The following is a 6,564-nucleotide window of genomic DNA, read 5'->3' on the forward strand; positions in this document are numbered from 1 at the left end:
TATCTTAATTCCGTATCCCAATACTTCTAGATCATAGGTTTGGATTCCCAAGCAGAATTCCTCAAATTCTGTAATCTTGATCCTCAGATCAAATTCAAAGGTCTCAACTTAGTTTCAGATTCGGTGGGTGATTTGAGTGCATTTTTCCTAAACTGGGCACATCGTCATTGATCGAAACTAACGAAGGAATTAGGTCTTGGTCAAAAGTCTGAATCAGGGTTTGAGTCTGGAAAGGTTCTTCCTAAACTATCTTTCTTGAAAGGTAATATTTCAATTTCTCTTTTTCTAAATTTCGTTCATTAAATATTTGCTTACAGATTTCTAAACTAAACATGAATTCCTATGAGGAATAAAATAATCATTTATCTCGATCTCCGACTTCGATAGTTTATTTGAATTTTCTCATTCCCATCTTAGTGAATATGAAACTCCTCTCACATATTATCTACTTATTCATTTTTTCAATTTTTGTGAAAATTAACAGAGGATTAAAGAGAACCCTTATTTAAATATAAAAATTCTATATGCATCTATTTATGCATATAGAATTTTCTCATTCCCATCTTAGTGAATATGAAACTCCTCTCACATATTATCTACTTATTCATTTTTTCAATTTTTGTGAAAATTAACAGAGGATTAAAGAGAACCCTTATTTAAATATAAAAATTAACAGAGGATTAAAGAGAACCCTTATTTAAATATAAAAATTCTATATGCATCTATTTATGCATAAAATTCAATTCTAATGAAAGTCACACTTTTATCATCATAAAAATCATTTATGATGAAAATCACTCTTTTAATATGAAAGAAACTCTTTTATGCATAAAAATCATTTATGATGAAAACCACACTTTTAATATAAAAAAAATCCTCTGAGGGGCGGGAGGATTGAGCGATGGAGCCTGACAGGATGACATGCCGGCTTGAGACATCACTAGCGAGGCCGACGATGAGGTGTATGGTCCCGTAGGGTTTTGCCCAGCATGTAGAGGCTAGAAGGCCGAATTCTATATCATCGACAGTGTAAAGGAAAGGAATAAGAGAGCCAGTTGGCTTGTATGGAATTGATTTAGATATAAACTTTTTTTATAAATCTTGTCTTTGGCATTATTGTATTGTGGAAAAAGGCTGTTTTAACGAACCTTGTGAAAGGGTCTTAATTAAGGAACATGTTTATTTATGTCCAACAGTGTGGTAGAATTCATTAGAAAATAAATTGACACGTGAGTAGGGTGGAAAGTGGGAGGATGGAATGCCCCGATAGCACCATCCTACAAACGGGTGGACCCGATTATTCGGGTAGCTTTCCAACATATTAAGTGAAAGTCGTACACTAGATAAATAGGTTCTCACGCAATTCTATTCTAGAAGACTAGGCCAGCGGGCAGTGCTTTGCATGGATGAGGGAAAAAACGTTATCTCTAGGAATCAAGACTAGTAGTTGTTCAAATTATGATCAATTACCCTATGGGTGATTTGATTTTTAGAAGACCACGCTCCTCGTGTGGGATAGAACTAGGTCTTACCTATGAATCGTATCCTTGAATCTCTGCATAGTCAAGGTGTCGATGAGAAGGAAATTTTCTCCAAGATAAGACTTAGTGGACTATCTTAAGTGTTTCCCCTATTTTGGAAGGGGGGAACCTTACAAAACCAAATAAAAAAAGTGAGCCAAACTAGTCTAAGTGAGCCAAACTTAGTGGACTATCTTAAGTGTTTCCCCTATTTTGGAAGGGGGGAACCTTACCAAATAAAAAAAGTGAGCCAAACTAGTCTAAAACTTGTCTCCAAAATGGATCAAACTGGAGCTGGAAACCTCTAGATTCTAGTTGGACTTTGTTGGTGGCCTCCCTCACCTATAAATGGACCCCCATTCCTTTGTATTTTCATATTGGAGTAATTCTATGCTAGTGTAATGTTTAGTTTAGTATATTTCTATTTTCTCTCTACTTTGCCTCTCCATTGTGAATCTTTGAGGCTTCACTAATCCTCTTCTTCTCTTGGAGATTACCTTCTTTTACTTGGTGGCCAAGCTTCTTCTTTGAGGGCTTCACATTTCCCTAAAGAATCAAGCCAAAAACCAAGGGTAAGCCTTAAAAAAAATGGTGTGTTTCTCTCTTTTTCAATGATAATCTTCTTCCCAAACTCCCTAATTCTTGGGAAGCATTTTAATCTATGGTTTCTTCTTAAAAACCATGCTTTTATTGGTTTATATTGTTAAAATGGATTAATGCTAATCTTTTATGCTTAAATGTAATGTTTTTGATTTGTAAATCTCTCTTTTTGTAAGAATACTCACCTTTATGGATTAATCCTGCTTGGAAGGATAGATCTTAGTCCTAATCTCATTTTCTTAACCAAAACTCTAGGTCGAACAAGCTAGAGATGGAGATTAAGCATTTTTATGATTTTTAATCTAATTAAAATGAGGATTAGTTCATTTATGCTTGTTTTGTGGTGTTAAGAAAATTCATAATTATTCATTCTAAAGTGAAAGAGAGCTTGTGCTAACATTCTTATAATTATTTTCATATGGAAGTCATATTTGGGTATTTTTTTCTTAAATAAATAAGTTGCTTAAATGTAATTATGTTTATGTTTAAGCTTAGGTTTATGCATAATTATATAATTATGTTTATGTTTAAGCTTAGGTTTATGCATGAACTAACTTTTATGTTAAAAGGGTTATTTTTACCATTTTTAATTCATAGAAAATATGAGAAAGATATGGTAAATTTTTATCAGTAAAAAAAAGAAGGTTTAAGAATAAATAATTTTTATTCTAAAAGAGGAACTTTGAGTATTATTATTTCATAGAAAATGCGAGGAAGTTATGGTAAATTTTTATCAGTAAAAAAATAAAGGTTTATGCTTAAATAATTTTTATTCTAAAACTTTGAGTATTATTATTTCATAGAAAATACAGGGAAACTATAGTAGAATTTTTATTATTAAAAAATAAATTTTATGCATAATTAAATTTTATGCTAAAAAGTGTAATTTTAAGCGTTCTCATTTCATAAAAAATATGGGACAGTTATGTTAAAATCTTTATCATTAGAAAATAGAATTTATGCATAATATTTCTATATTAAAAGTGGAATTTTGAGTATTATCATTTCATAGAAAATGTGGGGGAAGCTATGGAAAACATTATATCATTAGAGAATGAATTTATGCATAATAAATTTTATGTTAAAAGTGGAGTTTTGAGCATTATTCATTTTTTAGAAAAATAAAGAAGGTTATGCACAAATTTTCTAGTTTTTGTAAATTTATGAGAATTATGAAAATGATTCATTTAGAGAAAAATAAACTAGTTGGGTGCACAAATGTTTTATGTTTAAAGAGGAAATATGGGTATAATTGATTTTGTAAACCCCATGAGGTCGTATGCATAAAGGCCGAGACTTAGAAAGTCCTGTCAATATGAAAAGTAGAGTAAATGTACTTTAATCTGGTTGATGTATGCAAAGATGTAGAGTGATAAGAAGTGATGTGCGGGATGTGTGGATTGATATGGAGTGATGTGGGATGTATGGAATGATGTGGAGTGATGAGCAGTGATGTGTGGATGACGTGGATTGATGTGAGATGATGTGAATGGATGTGAAATGATGTGGGATTATGTGAATGGATGTGAATTGATGTGGGATGATGTGAATGGATGTGAATTGATGTGGGATGATGTGAGTGGATGGGAATTGATGTGGGATGATGTGAGTGGATGTGAATTGATGTGAGGTGAATCGATATAAAAAAGGTGGGATAATGAGAAATGACGTGGAATGATATAGGATGATAAGAAATGATGAGGAATGAAGAGAAATGATGAGGAATAATGTGAAAGGATGTGGAATGATGAGGAATAATGTGAAAGGATGTGGAGTGATGAGGAAAGATGGGAATTTTGTTTGGAACTGTATTTGTATGTGAAACCTATTTTTTAAAGATTATTTTATGTCAAGAATGCTGGGGAAGCATTTTGACTATCTTGTGGAATGAGGTCTGGGGACCTAAGTGAAACAGCTACAAAACAGCTAACGGAGAGTCAATGAAGGATGTCTCGCATGGTAAGGTCGGTCGAGGTCTTGACCAGCTTCGATTTGATTACAATGGTGAGCTTCCGGTACTGTGGATGAGGGACCAAGGAAGCGGCCTATGAGTGAAGCGCTAGGTGACCTGCGAAGGAGCATAGAGGGTGCTGACCATACGGTGATTGTGCTCTGGGTCGCCCAAGATACCCACGCATGCGATGAGGAAGAAAAACGAGATGGAGTTGTTTTCTCAACACGGGCATGGATCTTGTTGATTGGCCTTGTTGGTCTTCAACGAATGAGTTCATGGCTCTTTAACATGGATCTTGTTGATTGATCTAGCTGATCTTCAATGGAGAGTCCATATGGATTTTATGTGATTATACTCCTAGGTACTATGGGCTAGGAACTATTGAAAAGGCCTCTAAGTGAGCAGGTGTTGCCGATGATGCCATAGGTAAGCTGAGGAAGAAATGACTGAAATTTGGATTTTATAGTTGGAAAGTAGAAAAATTAGAAATTGGACCTGGAAATGGAATAGTGAGGGTTATGATGAAAATGTTGTGGTTTTATTACAATGTTGTTTTGGAAATAGTTTAGTATAAGAAAAAAGGCAATTTCATATCGGGTGCATAAGTGGTGTGTCTATTTAATTTTTGCATGAGAGCCGACTGGGGGGCCTGGGAACTCTTTTCCCTGGTACCCGGGACAAAACATAACCAAATATTTATAATGGATCCTATTAATACAGTGGTTGGGCAGTTGGCTAACCAATGGGATTGGATGGGGTTAGGCTGGATTGATGGATTCCTATAATAAAATTAAATTCTGTTCAAGTTACGATAGTTGAAGTAAGTCACAAGATAATCCTTGTTCTATGGAAAAGAATCAACGGCTGTGCCTCTTTTGATGGGAAAAAAAGCTTATGCAAACAAGAGTAGATCCATCAAACCATCAAGCTAAAGGAAAGCTCCCAGAATTCTTGTAAGTTAGTAATTTTGCCTTTTCTTTATTCTTTCAATGGTTTTTCTAATCTTGTTTTGTTTAAATTGAAAACTCTGATGCTATGCCTTGCTAGAAAGGCTTTCCTCCTCTCTCATTCTTAAAATCAACCCTTCTTTATCCTAGTTAAGTGATCTAATAGTGGGAATTAAACTTTTCATTTTGTTTCTCTTTTAAAAGTGAATTTGATTAGTTTAGAGTGCTTAAAACCAATTGGAGATAATTTTTAAGTAATTTTAATTTAGAAAAAATTAAAAAATGATCAGTCATACAAAGGAGGTTATGGCAAAATTTTCTAAAAATTGGTGAAATCAGTTTTATCTTTTATTATCCAAAAAGAGTAATCCCCACCAATTGTGTATTCTAAAAGTGTAATTTTGATTTTATGCAGAAAAAGATGCATAAAGAAATTTATTTTTATTTCAAAAGAGTTATTCTCATCAATTTTGATTTTATGCATAAATAGGTGCATAAAGAATTTATTTTTATTTCAAAAGAGTTATTCTCATCAATTTTGATTTTATGCATAGAAAGATGCATAAAGAAATTTATTTTTATTTCAAAAGAGTTATTTTCATCAATTTTGATTTTATGCATAGAAAGATGCATAAAGAAATTTATTTTTATTTCAAAAGAGTTATTCGCATCAATTAAGAAATTTATTTTTATTTCAAAAGAGTTACTTTCATCAATTTTGATTTTATGCATAGAAAGATGCATAAAGATTTTTTTTTCAAAAGAGGTATTTTCATCAATTTTGATTTTATACATAAAGAATTTATTTTTATTTCAAAAGAGTTATTCTCATCAATTTTGATTTTATGCATAAATAGGTGCATAAAGAATTTATTTTTATTTCAAAAGATTTATTCTCATCAATTTTGATTTTATGCATAGAATGGAGCATAAAGAAGTTTATTTTTATTTCAAAAGAGTTATTCTCATTAAAATTGAATTTATGCATAGAAAGATACATAAACATTTATTTTTATTTCGAAAGTGTTATTCTCTTAAAAAATTAAAATTATGCATAAATAGATGTGTAAAGAATCCTTAATAAATAAATAAAAGGATTCTCTTGCATTCTAAGAATGGGTGTGATGAGATGGGATGTGAATCAGATAGATGAGAATGAATAGAGAATAGATGTGATGAAAATTGAAGTAATGAGAATGAGAGGTAGATAGATGTGATGATATGTGATATGAATCAAATAGATGAGAATGAATGGATGGATAGATATGATGAGAATAGATGTGATGAGAATGAGAGGTAAATAGATGGGATGAGATGGGATGCGAATCAGATAGATCGAAATGAATGGATGGATGGATGTGGATGTAAATTTTAAATTAAGGTTTTGAGGGGCCAATTCGATTCATCCAAATGTGTGGAAAAGATAAATAGAAGAAATAAAGAAAATCCCCCCCAAAAATTAGTAAATACTCACATAAGATGAAGAGTGGACTAAGGACCAAAGGAATTCTAAAAAAATGGATTTTTGACACCTCAAAATGGG

Source organism: Cibotium barometz, chromosome 16 (genome assembly GCF_041138505.1).
Source record: "Cibotium barometz isolate CiBa-2024 chromosome 16, ASM4113850v1, whole genome shotgun sequence".
Taxonomy (NCBI): domain Eukaryota; kingdom Viridiplantae; phylum Streptophyta; class Polypodiopsida; order Cyatheales; family Cibotiaceae; genus Cibotium; species Cibotium barometz.